Source organism: Arachis ipaensis, chromosome B01 (genome assembly GCF_000816755.2).
Source record: "Arachis ipaensis cultivar K30076 chromosome B01, Araip1.1, whole genome shotgun sequence".
NCBI lineage: Eukaryota > Viridiplantae > Streptophyta > Magnoliopsida > Fabales > Fabaceae > Arachis > Arachis ipaensis.
This window is the reverse complement of record NC_029785.2, coordinates 122,333,779-122,355,280: the sequence shown is the minus strand read 5'-3', so window position 1 is coordinate 122,355,280 and position 21,502 is coordinate 122,333,779. Positions and strand designations below refer to the sequence as shown.

At 31.6% G+C, this 21,502-nt stretch overlaps 4 long non-coding RNA genes across 38 annotated transcripts; 3 read left to right on the top strand and 1 right to left on the bottom strand.

The window, feature by feature from the left end:
- LOC107635326 lies at positions 1,326-10,076 on the top strand. 34 transcript variants are annotated; one of them, XR_002347300.1, is made up of 10 exons: positions 1,326-1,581; positions 1,728-1,956; positions 2,151-2,279; positions 2,375-2,438; positions 3,383-3,469; positions 3,968-4,081; positions 4,740-4,843; positions 5,018-5,144; positions 9,125-9,171; positions 9,518-10,076. It is a non-coding gene; the product is annotated as an uncharacterized LOC107635326 (long non-coding RNA). The 34 variants fall into 34 exon arrangements; XR_002347321.1 differs by having other exon boundaries at positions 1,328-1,581; positions 5,082-5,131; XR_002347250.1 differs by having other exon boundaries at positions 1,328-1,581; positions 5,082-5,144.
- On the bottom strand, positions 5,176-9,118 carry LOC110262568. The gene is made up of 2 exons (XR_002347353.1): positions 8,300-9,118; positions 5,176-6,220 (listed from the first exon to the last, which is right to left on the bottom strand). It is a non-coding gene; the product is annotated as an uncharacterized LOC110262568 (long non-coding RNA).
- Positions 6,218-9,014, top strand: LOC110262564. 2 transcript variants are annotated; one of them, XR_002347351.1, is made up of 2 exons: positions 6,218-6,512; positions 8,127-9,014. It is a non-coding gene; the product is annotated as an uncharacterized LOC110262564 (long non-coding RNA). The 2 variants fall into 2 exon arrangements; XR_002347350.1 differs by having other exon boundaries at positions 6,218-6,901.
- Positions 11,398-11,827, top strand: LOC110262557. The gene is made up of 2 exons (XR_002347322.1): positions 11,398-11,553; positions 11,655-11,827. It is a non-coding gene; the product is annotated as an uncharacterized LOC110262557 (long non-coding RNA).

Genomic DNA, 21,502 nt, shown 5'->3' with positions numbered 1-21,502 from the left:
ACCAAATTAATAATTTAAATAATTAACTTAGTGAATAGTTGTTACTCTAAGTTTCGAGTTAAGTACCCGTTGTAAGGTATATGTTGCTAGCTTTATATACCATCCAAATTATTATTTAGTGATTTTAATTAAATGCTTTGTCTATTTTATAATATGTATTCTCCAAATTCAACCAAAATACAGACTAAAAGAAAAACATCTTGATATAAATTAATCTTTTATAAAATGATAAATTTAATTAATACGATGATTATTTAACTGCTCTAACAACGATTAATATATCAATTTTTTTTCTAAAAGAAAATAAAAGAAAAATGTATTTCCTAATTCATGCTTCCGCTGCCATTTTGATAATAAAGAACCATGTTTTGTAATTTAACTGTAACAAAAACTAAAAATATAAGCTAATGTCATAATTAAAATCTATATAATCTTTACAAGGTAAAACTTTCTTGTAGTATTTTTTTTTTAAATAAACAATATTACTTTTGTTGATTCAAATCATTTTAAATTTTTTACGGTACCCTTTTTAATACAGGCTAATATCATATTGTTGAGTCCAATATTTTTTATTTAATCAAGGTTTAAGATTCACTTTCAAATTGATTTCATCTATTGAATAATGAATTCATGACATCAAAATAATAAATTATAATTTCGTGATAGTCAATAAATAAAATAGTTTCCAATTTTGATGTTTCAATTTTTTTTACATATTTATTTCGTTTATCCTCTGAGAAAAAAAAAGTGATTGTGAAGTATAAATAAACTTTTTTATTATTACAGTTGTACAATATTTTGCTAATACAGAAATTAAACAACAAAAAGTACATTCTAACAATTGAAACTCCTTGTAAAATAATCTAGAACTTATTTATGTTTTTTATAATTAAATAGATTATTTTAATATATACTACAGAAAATAATTTTAATTATAATTAAGAAATATTATTTTTATTTTTAACTGAAATGAGTATTTCTTTTAAAAATTAGTAAAAAAATCATAGCTTATAAAACTATTTTTTAATTTTAGTTCTAATGAAAATATTAAAAAAAGTAAAAAGATTTCTCATGATTCAACAATTCAGTTTTATATTTTTATTTAGTGCTGTAAACTTGTAACTAAACCATCACGGCGTTAAAATTATCTAATTCTATCTAGTGTATTAGGATTCAATTATACATTAATTAACAAGGCAAACTTTTTTAATATCAATGGCCCACCTATAAAAACTAACGCGTGTCCCTCAAAATAACCACACATTAAATCTGTATAAAATCTGTATAAAATCTGTATAATGATAATCTTTCCAGTAGAATGACCCATCAATCTATGGTATATATGGTATATGATGAAAGAAAATCATGAAAGAAACAAAAACTTAGAAGTTGTCAGCATTCTCTACAACAACAGAAACTATGTGGGATATTTGAAATTCAAATCCAATTTGGATTCTTCTCAGTTCGCACTCAACTCACTCATTCTATCTTCTTTGAAAATCAAATCAGTCTCATATCTCACTGGTGGGCGCGTTCTTTCCCTTTTGGATCAGAATTTGAACTTGAACATTTGAAACTAGGGTAAGAGTGAACAAATTTAAAATTAGTTTTAAAAATCAAATCTTTCTTTGATTTCTTTCAATCTTTTTCTCTTCTTTCTTTGTCGCGCTCTCTCTATGGTTGGTTTTTTCTTATGATCTTCTTCGTCCATAACGATGACGTCATAGAAGTATTGGACAAGTCACAGGCGAGAGAGTTGAAAATCAAGAAGAGGAGAGGAAGATCTAAGAGACGAGGAGGCGGAGGAGGAGAAGCAAGCTTCAGGAGCAGAGGCGAACAGAGCTTTCACGGTGATTTCAGAGGCGGCAGAGTGGGGAAGAAGCAGCACAGCAAGCTGACAACACTGGTGAACAGAACGGTGAGCTCTGATATCCTATCTTGGGCGGTATTGCAGAGGTAATTTACTTTTAAGTTAGAATAGCCACACAAAATCATCGTGTCTCTGTGAAATCAATGAAACTAAGGAAGTATTTTTTTGACCTTTAAACTTTACCAAAAGGCTGTGTTTTCCTATATCTAAAAAAGTACAACACGTTTAAGAAATTTATGTGATCTAAATCTTTTTTTTTTTTTTTTTTTTTTTTTTGCAGTGGTAGCAGGTAACTAGGAGCTAAAATCATGTTTAGGAAATTCACTGAATTTTGCTGTTGTCAGTGAATATGGTTGTGAATGAACTAGACAAAACCTTGCACCACCAAAAAAGCAGCCACTTTCTGAAGGTGAGTAGAGGTATATATCTTTGGTTCTCTTTGTTTTATTTGAATGTTTTGTGATGATTGCATTCTAAATATCGTTTTGTTCTGGGAAAATAAAGGAAGAAAAAAATTGTGCCTGGGAGTTTAATGAAAGCGGTGGTGAGGCTTGGTGGCGATGATCAGGTTATTTTTGTCATCTGCTATGATTATTTCATAATTGCAGCTGGATTATTAGCTAGCTTTCTTTTCCCAATTTTTGTATAGAATGATTCGTTTCTAAGTAAGTTAAATGGCTGAAATCATTTCTTAATATAATTTTATGATTTTGTATTAAAGAAGTTTTCTTTGAGTGATAAATTGGGATACTGTAACTGATATAGCTGCTTGCTTGATATTATATTTGCAATAAAATTTAAAAATGGTTAGTAGGACAAAGGAACTTCCAAAACCAGAAGAGGTAATTGAGTAGGTGAAACGAAGAGTAGTTGTTGCATCTCCATTTGAATATATTTTGAATTTTGAACTTAACTTAACAACTTGATCCTTTTACTTTGCATATCATGTCTTTGATGATTGGACTTAACACCCCTTTAGTTGAAATACCACTATCTTTTATTCATTTATGCTGTATAGGGAGCTACCTAAATGTTACATTGTTGCAGACTTTTTCATATTCTTCTTCTACATAGGGTTATATGTAGGTATATATGATGATAAAGGTATTTTGTTTACTGCAGGATTTATGAATTTACCTTGGCCTTTGTTTTTATTTATTTATTTATGTCGATTTTATACCGATGTTGTTTGAATTTGTTTCGATTACTGTGCATATATGAAAACATGTGGTGTTTTACCTGTGACCTATAGCTGCTGTGTTTATTTATCATAAATGGACATGTGTTAATGTAGTCACATTTTTTGAGTTGTAAATGAAATAAAAGTCATGGCATGTTCTTCATTTTACTATTGTGATACCAACTGGGTGGAATGAATGCCTTTTTGTCGATGGAGTGTTCTCCTTCAATATTGTTACTTTATGATGAAGATGGCAGCAAGGGTTCCGAATTTGTTTCAAATTTATTTTTTAATTTTTGTTTTTTAATTTTTTTTAATTTTGTTTTAATCAGGTTCTCTTTCTGCTTCTCATAGATCGATATGAAAAAGTGAGGCTCACAAAGTGGTACACCCCATGCTCTCGAAAGGAAAGATCCAAGGTATATGGCCGTGTGATTAAATACAAAATCTCACATTTTTAATCCATTATTATATATTATATATTTTATAGAAGAGGATCAGATTTCTTTGATTAATTCAAATTATTTGATCTTGAGCTATATCATCATTTGGGCAAAAGGTTTTAAATTGGAGTAGGAGGTTGTAATTGTGGTTGTTGCAATAAAAATTTGTTAAAATTGATTTGATGAAATCCATTACAAGCTATTGCAAACCACAATTGCAATATGATACAATGTAGTAGAGACTCCTTAAAATATAGAATTAGTAGAGTGTAGAAGAAAGAAACCTGATCATTATATAATGTGATCCTCTAATTTGTTTAAAGAAAAAGTTACATCTGTAATTTATACTGCTTTAAAGCTACATCCTATTTTGCTGCTTATTCAAATGTTTGTATCATGGAAGTGGGCACTCATGCATGGAGATTTGGAACATGAATGTGATTTAATGTAGAGGGTACGCTTTTAATTTCCTAGAATTGACAAAGCACATGACTGTGGGAGCTAATGAGTTGTTGGCTAAACTATGGAAACTAACAATGAAATGTTGTCATATAGGCATATGGAGCCTGGCCTTCACCATTTTGAAAGGTACAACACATCATTCAATGGAGGATGGTGGTAATTATATGAAAATTATAACATATAAACATAATAATTTAAACATATAAACATAATAATTTTTGTATTTAAGTAGAATTCGCTAATATGAACAAAAAAAAAATATCAAGATTATTTAGCTTTTAGAAAGGAAGGATGGAACAGTCTTATACTATACAATAAGTTTTTATACCCAAAAACTTTTTCAAGTTAAAAGTAATAACTATTATTATTAATGGATAAATACCAATACATATTTACAATGAAATAACATTTAGCCTACGCGCGGGTTTTACACTAGTTAAATATATACAGTGAATTTGTGTAATGTACATATAGCTCACTAATAAGTCGCCACCTTTTTACAAGCACATGGCCATTCTAAGCTTACAAGAGGTTATCACATTTAATTATGTTTATATAGAATTACCTTCATATATAATTTACTCTGTTAATTAATTGGCGTTATTTATTATTATTATTATATAGAATTCGTTGCATGGAAGAAAGATAGAGTACTTGCACATTCTTAATGATATGGATGCATTGCTTGCCTTTAAAAATTCTTCATCTTTTTTGTTAGATCTATTTACTACACAATAATGGAAAGCTGTTTAGATTGTTGACCTTGATGCCATATTTCTTGCAGTTGTGGCATGAGAAAATCCAAATAAAACAAAATGGTGTGTTACCAAGTGGATATGCACAGAAAATTGGGTTCTAAATATGGGAAAATTGGCTGAACTACGGAAGGTAGTAACCATGATTTAATTGTTCTTGTCTTAATCCTGAATCCTTTTCTTTCTGCAATTGAAGAGGGATTCACATTTGTTTAATATTTGAATCTTATTTTCTTATCATGAATACTGTGTTTTTGCTGCTCCATAAATGACACATTGGTTGTCAAATCATTGTGGTGGTGAAAAGATCTAGTAGGCTCAACGTAAAAATTGTCTCAAGTAGTAACCAAGTTGAGTGTCTCTTGTTGAAGGCTATCACATCGGCCAAGCTTCTTATCGGTGAAGCAATCAAGTCCATGAGGTATGCATTCAAGGTTAGTTTGAATTCGATCTCCATTGCAATTCCTTCATTTTGATCATTTCTGATTTCATTTATGTTGTCTACTACTACTACTACTACTAGTTTCTCTTTGATACTCTTGAGCACGTATTACTCTTGTTTAGAATTGACTGCAGCACAACTTGAATGGAAGTTTTCTCTTACTTAGAGTTGCAACACTACTATTACTACTACTTGTAGCACAACTTGAAACTACTACTTGTAACAGAATTTGAATTTAGGTTTCCTCTTGCTTAGAGTTGACAAGTTGACAATGAAACTACTACTTGTAACACAACCTAAATTTAGATTTCCTCTTGCTTAGAGTTGACAACAACACAACTACTATTACTATTTTCTCTTGCTTAGAGTTGACAGCACCACAACCACTACTACAACTTGAATTTAGGTTTCCTCTACCTTAGAATTGAATTTAACACAACTAATACTTCGTCTTTCTTATAGTTGACAACAACACAACTTGAATTTAGGTTTTCTCTTGCTTAGAGTTGCAACACTATTACTAACACTACTACTACTACTTCTTGAAACTGCTACTTGTAGCACAATTTGAATTTAGGTTTCCTCTTGTTTAGAGTTGACAACACAACAACTACTACTTGTAGCACAAATTAAAACTACTACTTGTAGCACAACTTGAATTTAGGTTTCCTCTTGTTTAGAGTTGACAACAACACAATAACTACTACTAGTACTTGTAGCATAACTCAACTTGAATTTAGGTTTCCTTTTGTTTAGAGTTGACAACAACACAACAACTACTACTACTACTACTACTACTACTACTACTGCTGCTGCTTGTAGCACAACTTGAATTTAGGTTTTCACTACTACTGCTTGTAGCACAACTTGAATTTAGGTTTCCTCTTTCTTAGAGTTAACAACAGCAGAACTACTGTTACTATTACTACTTTGTCTTGCTTAGACATGACAACAACACAACTACTACTACTTGTAGCACAACCTGAATTTAAGTTTCCTCTTGTTTAGAGTTGACAACACAACTACTACTACTTGTAGCACAACTTGAAACTACTGCTTGTAGAACAACTTGAAACTACTACTTGTAGCCACAACTGAATTTAGGTTTCCTCTTGTTTAGAGTTGACAACAACACAACTACTATTACTACTACTTGTAGCACAACTTGAGACTACTACTTGTAGCACAACTAAACTACTACTTGTAGCACAACTAATTTATATGTTTCTTCTCTTTTAGAGTTGACAACAACACAACAACAACAACTACTACTACTACTACTACTTGTAGCACAACTTGAATTTATGTTTTTTCTACTACACAACTTGAGACTACTACTTGTAGCACAACTTGAATTTAGGTTTCCTCTTTCTTAGAGTTAACAACAGCAGAACTACTGCTACTATTACTATTTTGTTTTGCTTAGACATGACAACAACACAACTACTACTACTAGTAGCACAACTTGAATTTAAATTTCTTCTTGTTTAGAATTGACAACACAACTACTACTTCTTGTAGCACAAATTGAAATTACTACTTGTAGAACAACTTTAAACTACTACTTGTAGCCACAACTGAATTTAGGTTTCCTCTTGTTTAGAGTTGACAACATCACAACTACTATTACTACTACTTGTAGCACAACTTGAAACTACTATTTGTAGCACAACTAATTTATGTTTCTTGTCTTTTAGAGTTGACAACAACACAACTACTACTGCTACTTGTAGCACAACTTGAATTTAGGTTTTCTCTTTCTTAGAGTTAACAACAGCAGAACTACTGCTACTATTACTACTTTGTCTTGCTTAGACATGACAACAACACAACAACTACAACTAGTAGCACAATTTGAATTTAAATTTCCTCTTGTTTAGAGTTGACAACACAACTACTACTACTTGTAGCACAACTTGAGACTACTACTTATACCACAACTTGAAACTACTTCCTGTAGCACAACTAATTTATGTTTCTTCTCTTTTAGAGTTGACAATAACACAACTACTACTACTACTACTTGTAGCACAACTTGAATTTAGGTTTGCTCTTTCTTGGAGTTAACAACAGCAGAACTATTGCTACTATTACTACTTTGTCTTGCTTAGACTTGACAACAACACAACAACTACTACTACTACTTGTCTTACTTAGAGTTGCAACACTACTATTACTACTACTTGTAGCACACCTTGACTTTAGGTTTGCTCTTTCTTGGAGTTAACAACAGCAGAACTACTGCTACTATTACTACTTTGTCTTGCTTAGACTTGACAACAACACATCTACTACTACTAGTAGCTCAGCTTGAATTTAAGTTTTATCGCAACTTGAAACTACTTCCTGTAGCACAAGTAACTTATGTTTCTTTCTCTTTTAGAGTTGACAATAACACAACAACTACTACTACTACTTGTCTTACTTAGAGTTGCAACACTACTATTACTACTACTTGTAGCACACCTTGACTTTAGGTTTGCTCTTTCTTGGAGTTAACAACAGCAGAACTACTGCTACTATTACTACTTTGTCTTGCTTAGACTTGACAACAACACATCTACTACTACTAGTAGCTCAGCTTGAATTTAAGTTTTATCGCAACTTGAAACTACTTCCTGTAGCACAAGTAACTTATGTTTCTTTCTCTTTTAGAGTTGACAATAACACAACAACTACTACTACTACTTGTCTTACTTAGAGTTGCAACACTACTATTACTACTACTTGTAGCACACCTTGACTTTAGGTTTGCTCTTTCTTGGAGTTAACAACAGCAGAACTATTGCTACTATTACTACTTTGTCTTGCTTAGACTTGACAACAACACAACTACTACTACTAGTAGCACAACTTGAATTTGAGTTTACTCTTGTTTAAAGTTCAACACAACTACTATTACTTGTAGCACAACTTGAAACTACAGCTTGTAGAACAACTTGAAACTACTACTTGTAGCCACAACTGAATTTAGGTTTCCTCTTGTTTAGAGTTGACAACAACACAACTACTATTACTACTACTTTTAGCACAACTTGAATTTAGGTTTCCTTTTTCTTAGAGTTAACAACAGCAGAACTACTGCTACTATTACTACTTTGTCTTGCTTAGACATGCCAACAACACAACTACTACTACTAGTAGCACAACTTGAATTTAAGTTTTCTCTTGTTTAGAGTTGACAACACAACTACTACTACTTGTAGCACATCTTGAAACTACTGCTTGTAGAACAACTTGAAACTACTACTTGTAGCACAACTGAATTTAGGTTTCCTCTTGTTTAGAGTTGACAACAACACAACTACTATTACTACTACTTGTAGCACAACTTGAGACTACTACTTGTAGCACAACTTGAAACTACTACTTGTAGCACAACTAATTTATGTTTCTTCTCTTTTAGAGTTGACAACAACACAACTACTACTACTACTTGTAGCACAACTTGAATTTATGTTTTCTCTTAGAGTTAAAAACAGCAGAAGTATTGCTACTATTACTACTTTGTCTTGCTTAGACTTGACCACAACACAATAACTACTACTAGTAGCACAACTTGAATTTAAGTTTCCTCATTTAGAGTTGACAACACAACTACTATTACTTGTAGCACAACTTGAAACTACTGCTTGTAGAACAACTTGAAACTACTACTTGTAGCACAACTGAAGTTAGGTTTCCTCTTGTTTAGAGTTGACAACAATAGAACAACAACAACTACTACTACTACTACTACTACTACTTGTAGCACAACTTGAATTTAGGTTTCCTCTTTCTTAGAGTTAACAACAGCAGAACTACTACTACTATTACTACTTTGTCTTGCTTAGAGTTGACAACAACACAACTACTACTACTAGTAGCACAACTTGAATTTAAGTTTCCTCTTGTTTTGAGTTGACAACACAACTACTACTACTTGTAGCACAACTTGAATTTAGGTTTTCTCTTACTTAGAGTTGACTGCAGGACAACTTGAATTTTGGTTTCTGTATTGGTTCCATCTTTGAAATAAGGTACTACTACTACTAGATTCTATTGCTTAGAGTTAAATGCAGCACAACACAACTTGAACAACTATAGCAAACTTGAATTTATGTTTTCTCTTGCTTAGAGTTGATTGCAACACAAATTGAGTTCAGGTTTCAGTGTTGGTTCCTTCTTTTGAAACAAAGTACTATTACTTCCACTCCTTGAGCAACTCCAACACAACTTGAATTTAGGTTTCCTCTTGCTTAGAATTAATTGCAACACAACTTGAATTCAATTTTTAGTGTTGATTCCTTCTTTTGAAATTAATGTACTATTATTACTACTTGAACAACTATAACACAACTTGAATTCATGTTTTCTCTTGCTTAGGGTTGATTGCAGCACAACTTGAAGAATTGCAGCATGACATGAATTCAGGTTTCCTCTTGCTTAGTGTTGAATGCAACTATGCATATTGGAAAGAGGGATTGAGAATTCTCGTGCAGTGTTGTTTCCTTCTTCTTTGAGCTTTGTTTGAGATTTTTTTATGATTTTTTGATGTCTTTTTTTCTGTAATTGAGAAAAAGGCATTAGTGAAAATGGGCAAAAGAGATAAATTGAAAAAGCCAAAGTAATTTTTTATGTATTTGGTTTTTGTTGAACTAGGATTAGTTCTTAGTCAAGTTGGGATAACATTTGGTGGTTGCCGAACTAGATTGGAGTTTTCCTTAGTCAAGTTGAGATAGCGCTTGGTGGATACTAGGTTTAGGTTAGAAATTTGGTAGGTGATACTAGATGAATTAGGTTATAATTCATTGGTATTGGTGCATGTAATAAGTTTGATTATAGTTGAAATTCTACCATAGTTGTGGTGGAGACTGGATGTAGGTTTCATTGCACTTGGAAACCGAACCAGGATATATGCTTGTGTGATTCTCTTTCTCTGTTATATCTTGCTCTGCTTTTGAGTCAACCCCCCTTCTAAAGTTCTAAAAGATGTTAAAAAATCACTATCATTATCACTAATTACAAAGAGTGAATCTAATTCGTCAACCTTTATGAGTTGAGGAAAGTCAATTAAGCTTAATTAACCTAATTCATAAATGTTAACCAACTTACTAATTGAATTTAGTAAAATGTTAGTATTACCAAAAATAAGGGTAATTAATAATTTTAAATTATTAATTAATTTGGACATTAGTTACTAGAGATTACCCAAATTTTCAATCCAATTCAAGAATAAAAAAATATACTTTATAACTAGTTCAAGCATTTTGTCAAATACTTAGAGCGCATAAACATAAAACAACATAAATCGCAACAATTAGTAAAAACTACAACTACCTAATTTAAGGACACGAAAATATCTCAAGTAAGTAAGAATAATATAAAACATCAAATTCATTAATGAAAAATCATCCAACAAGAGTTCGTAAACTAATGACAAAATAAAAAAAATAACAAGAGAATCTAAGTAAACTAAAGTGCTAGAACAAGAAAATATGAACAAGGATTAAACTTGGACAAGATTATCAAGGTATGTTGAATAAAAGTGAAATTAATTTAACAATTTTAAAGGCCTAAGAAAAATATTTTAATCAAGTTCAATTAGAAAAAAAATTCATAAAAGTGTGCATTAGCAAGGATAATATTCAAGTTGATAAATTTTATTTTATTTTCTACTAAAAAATTACATAAAATATAAATTTATCAACTCTTTCTCACTTAGTGAAGATAAAATTAGCGAATATCAACACTCACTAAGAGAAAGCTACCTAACACTCGTTTATTCTACCTACTTCCTACTTAGATTAAAATAAAAATATAATCAAGAACATAAATGAATATGGAAGGCTAATATATATATCAATCGATTCAATTCCATTACTCAGATTGAGTTTTAAAAGAATTACAAACTTGCAAGGTAAGGTTCTCATGAAAAAGGAGAACATATAATTGAATAATCGAATCCACACTTATGTGTTTATTGATCTAGTATATAAGTTTAAATCACTCAATCCTCTTTTGAGGAAAAGTATATGGAACCAAGAGGTTATCAGCCAAAAACTAAATAAAACCACATTAATTTATATTAATAATTAATTTTAAATTTTTTAAATTCAAAATTTAAAAAATTTAAAATTAATTAAGTAAACCTAATTAAAACCTATAAAAGCCTTCCTCTTCTCTCTCACATTAACCTACTCACCTCCAACAATCACACACACAGACCCCTCTCTCTCACCAATGCTGCTGGAAGCGCCGGTGACTTCTGTGCTCTCCGTGACGCCCTCAACAAGCGCATTTAAGACAAACTGCTTCAACACGAAGTCCACCTTCGACTTTGTCACCGACAAATCCTTCTCCTCTTCCCTCCTCAACCACCTCCTTCAAACACTGAGGTGTTGGCCGATCCTCAACATCCCGTAAGTTATTTAATTGTAAAAATTCATGGAATTCATGGTGGACGATTCGTTATTGCGCTTTAGTGTTGTGAACTAATTTTGATTGTGTAATCTATCTATAGGCTGAATCTAAAAGTGGAGCAAATGAATCAATTTTAAAGGTTGCTTTAGACCATGGCAAGGCTTTCGGCATTATAAAGCCGCATGACCGAGTTGTTGTTTGCCAGAAGGATGGTGATTCATCAGTTGTAAAAATTATTGAGCTTGAAGATTAATCAGATCTGAGATCTCTGTAGCTAGGCGGTTGATAATTTTGTTTGCAATGTTTGGGAGAAAGCTAATTTTATTGTTTATATGATGATGTTGCTCTCTGCGTTTTGGGATATTAGGTGTCGTTTTGATGATTAAAGAGACTGCAAACTACACAATTAGAGAATTATAAAAAAAACATCTTAATACTTAACAAAAGAAACATCCAATTATATTTTAGCAAAAATAATTAAATATCTATAAAATTAAAAAAAAAATTTCTTAAAGAAATAGAGACATTCACATTTGCAATATAAAAAAAATTCAAAAAATATATAAAAAAACATCCATTTAGTATGAAAAAGAAACATTTTGATACTTAGCAGAAGAAACATCCATATATATATATATTAACTTGTAGAGATTTTGGATTCAACCAAAGGTATTTGGCTGATTTTTGGCTAATACCCTTTTGGTTCCCTAGCATTGCTCAATATTTAATGAATGCATATAAATATCATGAAAATTTTGGAGAGTTGTAACGTAATTAGGAAAAAGGTGAGGATGTATTTAGTTAAATGGACCAAAAATTTAAATTTTGATTAGCTTAAACCTCTATCTAACCTACAACAGCTTTTTAAATCCTAATGTATAAACCTAATTACCCATAGTGTTTTATCCATACTTCACTTTTCACACACATCTATGCATCCTTAACTAATTCACATCATATATGCACCTATTTCTAAAAAGAGTAAACTATCAAAAATGCACCCAAATAATTTTGTCGCTCATAAAAATGCATCCGAATTTTATTATCGAAAAAGTACTCTCAAATAATTTAAAAATGCGACAAAAATGTCTAAAAAGAATATTATCTTTTTGTAAGTGGCAAACAATTTTTGTATTTGACAAACTGCTTATGCATTTAATCCAAAATTTTATAGAAATATTTAGATAACTGTTTAAAAAATACACATAAGAAAGAGGATAAAAATTTGATCTCTATATTTTTATTTTATTTTTCAAAAGTATCAAAAAAATCACAAAAAATATATACTAAGCGAAAAATCACCAAATTTTAAGGATAAAATAACTTATTTATCTAATTATGCTTATAAAAAATCGCATCAAAATTGAATCTCTAAAGCATTTTTTGAGAATATATATTTAATATTGGGCATTTTTAAATTATTTGAGAGCATTTTTGTCGATAACAAAATTCGAGTGTATTTTTGTTACCGACAAAATTATTTGGGTACATTTTTTGTGGTTAACCCTTCTAAAAGTTTTATTTGGAACATCTATCATTTACTGCTACTTTACCTATGATATTTTAAAAAGATTCCGTCTCAACTGCTGTCTACTTATTAAGTAGGTTACCTACTTGCACACTTAATCATTTATCACCCTTTTAAAAATTGTACAATAAAAAACCAAATTACACATTGCCTAGAATTTTTTTATTATGCTTGCTTTCTTTTTCTAAGACCATATAATAAACATAAATTACAATTTAGATATGAAAATTGCATTTTCCTAGGATATGACAACAATTATGGTTTTAAATGCATGACCAAATCAGGCAAAATATACTTATCAAGAAATATGCAATTTGATAAAAATAATTTTTTATATGTTGAATTATTCTCACATATACTACTCTTACATCTACTACTGGCAATCAAAATTCTGTGACTATTTATCTTTCTTTTCCTCTTATGTCTATTAGTTCCATTCCTAATATTACAATGACATACACTCTTACTCTTATATTTACACATACTCAATTTCCATTGAAGAGGACAATGTTAACACAACACCATGCACTCAACTTGATTCACCATAAAAAATATCTTTGTACAATACCAACATCATCCCAATCAATGGAATTGAAGTTTGTTTACCACCTATTATTGATAATACTAGCAACCAACATCCAATAGTAACAAAGTTTAAATCTGGTGTAAGGAAAATTACTCTATACAGTGTTACTATTCCTCATGATTTAACACAAAATTTTCCAAATAATGTGACTCAAGTTTTGTAATGTGATCATTGGAAGGCTGCTACGAATGCTAAGTACCAAGCATTGAGGCAATGTGGAACATGGACATTAGTTGAACCACCTCTTAGTGCCCTTATCATTAGCAGTAAATGGGTCTTTTCTATTAGAAAAAACAAAGGTGATATTATGAGATATAAAGCCAGGCTTGTTGCCAAAGACTTTCGCAAAGTCGAAGGGACCGATTATGAACAAAATTTTCCCCTGTGATCAGACCATCCACAGTTCGAATTGTCCTCAGCATTGCTCTGTCTCAAAAATGGATTATGACGCAGTTTAACTTCAATAATGCCTTCTAAAATGGCATTCTCACTAAACAAGTCTATATGACATAGCCTTAGAGCTATGAACTCTCAACTAGAAATCTAGAATGCAAACTAAATATTCTTTATGGCCTTTAAAAGGAACCAAGAGCATGGTTCTCAACTTTAAAATCTACTTTGCAACACTTTGGATTCAATAGCATTGTTTCTGATACTTCTCTTTTTATTAGACAAACCTCAATCTATATTACTTATATGCTCATTTATGTAGATGATATTGTTGTCACAGGTAACAATGCTACATAAATTGAAGTTTTAATAGCCAAATTAAATATTATTTTTCCATTGAAAGACCTGAGTAAATTCAACTTCTTCCTTTGTCTTGAAGTCACTTATCAGAATGACGAAAACATCATGTTATCTCAAGAAAAATATGCTAGAGTTATTAATAAAAACTGGCATGATAAATGCCAATCCAGTGCCAACCCTAATGCTTTCCAACCTCAAATCATTTGTCAATGAGTCTGATCCCTTTGATAATACAAAACTATATAGGTCCATAGTAAGAACTTTACAATATTTAGCTACAAGCAAACCTGACCTGGATTATTCTATTAATCGTGTGTATCGGTTTTTGCAGCATCCTACTATTTAGCAATGAAAAGCTCTTAAACGCATACTGCGATATCTAAGAGGCACAATATCTCATGGTATGGTGTTTACAAGTGTTTTAATTTTAGAATGCTGGCCTATGCAAATGCAGACTAGGCTAGTGATGTAGATGATTGCAAATCTGTAACAGGGTCCTGCATCTATTTGGGCAACAATTTGGTGTTAGGAAAGTGTCAAAAACAAAGCAAACTGAGTAGGAGCAACACTGATGCAGAATACAGGTATATGGCCTCTACTCAATTAGAAATCATCTCCATTCAACAACTCCTTAGCAAGCTAAAAATCCCTCAACAAATTCCCCTAACCATCTACTGTGACAATTAATCAGCTTACCTCCTAGCAGCTAATCCCATTCTGCATAGCAACTGCAAACACCTCGAGCTCGATTTACACTTCTTAAGGAAGCTTGTCAAATCAGAAACAGCTTTACATAGTTTACATCCCTTCCTTGGAACAAGTTGCTAATATATTCACAAAACCCCTCTCTATTAAGCTCTTTGATAAGTTTAGAATCAATCTTAGAGTGAGTCTTAATCCCCATCTAAGTTTGAAGGGAGTACTAATGGTAAAATAAACAATAGAGATGAAGGGTAGTTATAGTTTGTTACTAGTTTCTATTTTTTGTTGTGAGTTCGTTATGATCGTGTTAGCTTTCTATTTCTAGAATCTTCCACTCACAATTGTATAAATGCATGTTCCTTTCACTCTTGTATACACAATGTTAATACACACTTCTTTTGAAATGCAAGTAATTCAGTTCTCAGTTTCCTTGCTTCTTCTATTGTTCTTGATGTAATATAAACCATTAGAGAAAGTTATCGACTTACTCCTGGATGCGAGTATTCGACAACTTGATTATATTATTAATTACGAAAACCATGTTAAGGATCTAAAAGAACTCAATGTGGAGCTTGAAAGAAATGAGCTAACAGTGCAACAACTAGTTGATGTTGTAAAAAACAATGAAGAAATCATGCCAATTGCAAATAAAAGATACCTTTGTGTTGAGCTGCTCTCCTTTCCTATCTCAGAAAAATACCCTTGTGATTCTAGATGACCTTTGGGATGAACTAGACTTGAACAAGGTAGGAATTCTATTGAAGAAAATAAAAGATAAGCAAGAGCAAATTGTTAGTGAAAATTCTACTGGTACCAACAAGGGATGTAAAATTTTGATCACTTTAAGATTTGAGGAAGTTTTGCGCTAAAATGAATGTTAACTCAGCTTTCCTGCTGTAAAATTATAAATGAACAAATAAAAGAATCGCAATATGGATAAACCATTCTTATTTTTTTCTAACAGAAATATATAGTCATAAAATATAAAATACATATTGAAAATAAGTTAAACAATACATGTATTTATACACAGATATATAGTGATTAATAGATAATTTAATATTTAATTTTTTACGTACACATACTATTTTTATTATAAAAATTATTATCATGTTATATAAATTTTGCTCCCACTACCAAAATTTTCTAGATCCGTCACTGTGCGCAAGTACCCTAACCATCGCATACATGTATGAGATTACGTAAAAGTCAACATAATATAACTAACCGCAAAGTCCTCTGCCCCAGCGTAGTGCCATGTCACATTCAGCCGGTTGATGTCCCGATCACGTGCATTTGCGAGTGCCATTTTTGTATTACTCGGTAATATGGTTAGAAAGGGATAAAAGAGAGGAAAAAGTGGTCGAAAGGTTCGAATTGGGACCCGGAACCAAGCTATCAACGACATATATATATATAGGTGTTCCCCAGGCTTATCTCGTTTACAGTGTATATCTCGTTTACAGTATAAACGAGATCAGCCTAGAGAACGAATTTCAGTAATTATTTTTATAATTATTTATTTCAGTAATTAAAATATTTTTTAAATTTATTTAAATAAAAAATCCAGTGAATACTGAATACCAAAGTAGCTATCGAAATTGGTTGCCATTTATAATTTTTGCATAACTTGCTGCACGTTGCTGTATTAGAACTTGTTGTCGAAAGTCATTGCAACTACTTCTTTATTTGCTGCTAAAGATATAGATTTTGCATCAAGAAAATTCGTAGCTAAATCATATGACAATAAGTTTTTTGCTATGAAAAATTTTTAGCAACCAAATTTTGTTGCTGCAAAAGCTAGATTAACTAACTATTACAATATTTTTGGAAACAACATAGTATTGCTGCATAATTGTTATTATTCTTATTATTATTATGTTGTAAAACACTACCATTTATATTTACGAATGTTCATAAAACTGATAAAATTATCTAAAAAAGAACGAAATTAACGTTATACTTATGAAAAATGAAGCCTGTTTGACAAAAAATTTCAAATTCTAAATTTTTGTTGACTTCTTAAAAAATCACTCAAAATTTTCAAAATTCTCATATTATCCCTACCTCTTTCAATCATTATCTCGACCTCTACTTCCTCATCCTCCACAAACCATTGTATTTGTCTCTTCCTCCACCACATGCCGAATCTTCCTCTGTCACAGTTGAATTTGAAGTGGCAACGATCCTCACAACTACAGACAGACACAGTACAAATAAGAGAAAGATTTGGCAGCTTGTATATAGTTGTGAGGGTCGTTGCTACTCCAAATCCAGCTGTGGCGAAGGAAGATTTGGCAATGTCGTGTGGTAGAGGAAGAGGCAAATGTGTGGAGGATGAAGAGGTAGAAGTTGAAGATAACGAAATGGTAGGAATAATTTGAAAATTTTGAGTAATTTTTTAAAGAAGTTAATAAAAATTTAGGATTTGGATATTTTTGTCAAATGAACTTCTCTTTCATGAGTACAACGTCAGTTTTGTTCTTTTATGGGTAGTTTCATCAACGTTCTAAATGTATATGAGTAATTAAATACAATGTAATTTTTTTTTTGAATAAAGTAAAATAAAAATATACAAAATAAAAATCACACCCAAATATCATTAACTACGTTATAATGAAATAAATATTTTTACATCATCATCTAACATATTTTTTTTTCTGAATTATTAGATTAACAAAAATTGTAGTTGTCCCCTTTACCCTCCATTCTAGTTATAAAATCCGAGAAATTAGTAAATAATTTGTTAATAAATTAATTATTAATCTAAGAAATTAGAAAATAAAATTTTATAATTTAATGTGAAAGAGCTAATTAAAACAAGAATTTTGACACTAATTTTAAAGAATTTGGCCCAAGATTGGGCCAAACGGGCCAAACCGAACGAACTGGGCCTGTATTGGGCCCAAGGCCTAACCAAAACCCATTAAGAGCCCGTTTGGGAAGTAGCAGAAGCTACTTTTTTTTACTTTTAGATTATGAAAAGTCACAATCTGCGTGTTTGGCATCATTTTAAAAAAAAAACTTTTAACTTCCCGAAAAGTTAATTTAGAGCTTTTTGAAGAACTAAAAATATATGACTTCTCTGCTTCTCGATAAGTCATTCTACAACTTCCTTAAAAAAAATTAATTTCAAAACAAAAAAAAATCTACTTTCCTTCTTAACTCTGTGAAAAATACTGATCCTTCACCATCATTTTCACGCAAGATCTGCTAGAAGCACTGGCCTTCCACCATTATTCCACCATCATTCTCACGCAATGTTCCAAACCTCACCATTTTCACGTAATGATTCATCTGACTCCACCACCATTTTCATTTTCAAACAATATTGCATCTGAACAACCTACTGCATATATTCCTTCTAAGTATTTTTTTTTTATCATTTTATCAATCTATTTTTTATTATTAAATTTGTATTTAACTGTGGTATGAAATTTTAATTTTAATTTTATTTTTTTACATGTGATTTTATAGCTTGCTATTATTTTCATAGTTAATTATAGCAAGTTCTTGACATCAATAAAAGTATTTGTTATGATTGACATATATTTTATATTTATTTTTTATTTTCACCTACCATATCATACACAATATTAGTGATTAGGTTATGTAAAATCAACATTCAATATTGGAAAGTATTTGTTATCATCGTTATTTTAATATTCATTTTCTTCTGTAAAAAAATTATTTTTTGAGTTATTTATCCAAACGCTACAACTTCAAAATAAGTACTTTTATAACTAAAAATCCAAACACAAAATAACTTATTTATAAGTTGCTATTAATAAAAGTTCTTATGCTTTAAGCTCTTTTTCTAAAAGAACTTATTTAAGTTATTTACCCAAACTGGGCCTAAGTATTATAAGATCAGCCTTCTCTTCCCTTCTTTAATGGGAGACACGCAGAAACTGAATTGGGGGAAGGGAAGAACAATGAACTCCAAAACCTAACCCTTGTCTTGATTTCAATTCGTCGTAACTTTCAATCCGGAGCTCCGATTGACGAGCCGTCAGGGTCACGCGTTCGTCTCGGAATCCTCTACGAAACCCACCCCATAATTTGGTAAGAAATTCATCTTTTCCTACCCAAATCTTCCCTTCTCAATTTCGAATTTGAGGGGTGTTGAAATTGAGAATTTATATGATTTTGGTGTCTTAGGTTCGAATTAGCTTCGTGGACTTGTCGGGTCTTGTCCCAATTTTGTATTGGTAAGGTGAGAAACGTTTAATCCTTTTTAAGTTATCTAATTAGTGAACTCTACGGTAATTTTAGTGTTATTTGGTAAAATTAGTTTGGATTGTGAACTTTGAAAACAAATTGGTGGTGTTGGAGACTTGGTATTGGACTCTGGGGAGCCGGAGACCCGTTTGGTGAGACTTTGGAAACTTGGGTATCATGGAATGGTAACAAATTGTGATGTTCTGGGTTTTACGAGGAATCGGCCAAGGTATGGAAATGTGATTTTGGAAGGGATATAAGTTCAAATGTGAGTTATGGTATGTAAGGTTGTTGAAAAGGTCCAAGGCAGAATTTTCTGCATAATTGACAGTAGAATAAACTAGTTTCTAGGACCAGACCAGGCCTTATTTTTGAATAAAACTATTTTTTACGAAACTTTAATGTGATATGAGTGTCTCGTAAAAAATTCAGAATTTATTGATGAGTGGTTTGGAAGAAATGAATTTTTAAAGATTGATAGATTCTGCAGAAAATTTCGTTTCTCTGCTGCAGAAGCACCAAATTCCAACCCACTTAATTTACAATTCTAATGAGCTTTTGAGCTGAAACTAATGGCAGTTTCAAGCCTTATGTGTCCAAAATCTTCAGTTTAAATTTTGTATCAAAACTCTTTTTAACCAATTAGATATGTTGCAAAAAGTGTGAGTTGCTCGCTGGATTTTGAAAACAGATTTTTTAAACAGCAGGGCTGTATTCCTAAGCTCATAACTTATTCATGTGACATGGTAATAATCTAAAATTCAGTTTTCTGAAAATCTGGAAGAGTGTTGTTTAAGGACGTAAATTTTGAAAGGTAATGGATGATAATTGGATTTTTAGTAAATTTAACAAATTTACTGCTCGCTGCAGTTTTTCTGCAATGATAGCAGAATTTTGAAAGATTTGTACAAGTTTCAATAATGGTCGGAATGCCCCAGAACCAAGTTTTATTTTCTAAATCCGTAATTTTACAATAACTAAGAAGATTAAAGAGAGTATAATGACCAATTAAAAATGTCTATCTAGTAAATTGTTAAGGAAAGTTTGAATGTTGTTAAGACTGAGGGAACCCGTAAGGGTGGTTTTAGTGCTATTTTAGGGGAGATTATGTCCGAATTTCTGTAAAAGTTCAGGGACTTAGTTAAATAAAAATGTGTAAGTTGTCCCCAAGAAGCTTTAAAGTTAATTAGTGATGCTGGAGGTATGTGTAGTTAGGCGGTGAAGGTATATTTTATAGTGTTGGTGATGTGGAGGCATAATAAAGAGAAAGGAAATGAGAAACCAAGTATGAAAGAGATAATTGAAACAAATAATAAATTATGAAAAGTGTATGTTGAATAGGTCTTGTGCCAAACTGCTAATACGAAAGTGCCCGCCTAACGGATAGCCTGAGATTGCTAATGCGGGAATGTTCGCCTAACTGATAGCACTGTTTCTTACTGTGATACACATTAAAATGTTATTATGATGACGCCTAACTGACACGGGTAACCGTGATGCCAAGGTGTCTAATTGACACAGTAAAGAGACCATATTCGGGGTTTACTCCGAGTGACGTCGGGTTGCGGGTAGACAACCGACGCATGAGCTCATGGCCTGCGCTAGGAAAGGCATGCATCATGTGCATTTGTATATTTTGTTTGAGTCTGCATTGTCTTGGCTTTCTTAATTGTTTATTCATGTTAATTGCTAATTGCCTACTTGTTATATATGCTTTCTGTATGTGTTTGACATGTCTGTTTTGTCTGTCTGTGTGATTTCATCGGAGTTGGAGGAACGGAGGAAAGGCGAAGAGATTGAGGGTTTTGATTGGATGTTGATCAAGTTTAGAACCTTAGAGACCTGCCCTCGTTTATGGTTTCAGCTTTAGTTCCTTAAGATTTATAATCTAATTGTCGGCGTTCTAGGATTGCCTTTGGCTTTCCCAGGACCTTGTTTATTATATATGTGGGCACTTTAACCATACTGAGAACCCCCGGTTCTCATCCCATACAATATTGTTGTTTTTCAGATGCAGGTTGAGAAGCATTACTCTGTATTCTGGAGACGCTGACGAAGCGAAGAACTCTTGAGACTTAGGGTCGAATCTTTGTTTATATTTATGAATGTATATAGATACTCCACCTTGTATTTTATGTTTCTCCCTCTTAGAGGTTGACTG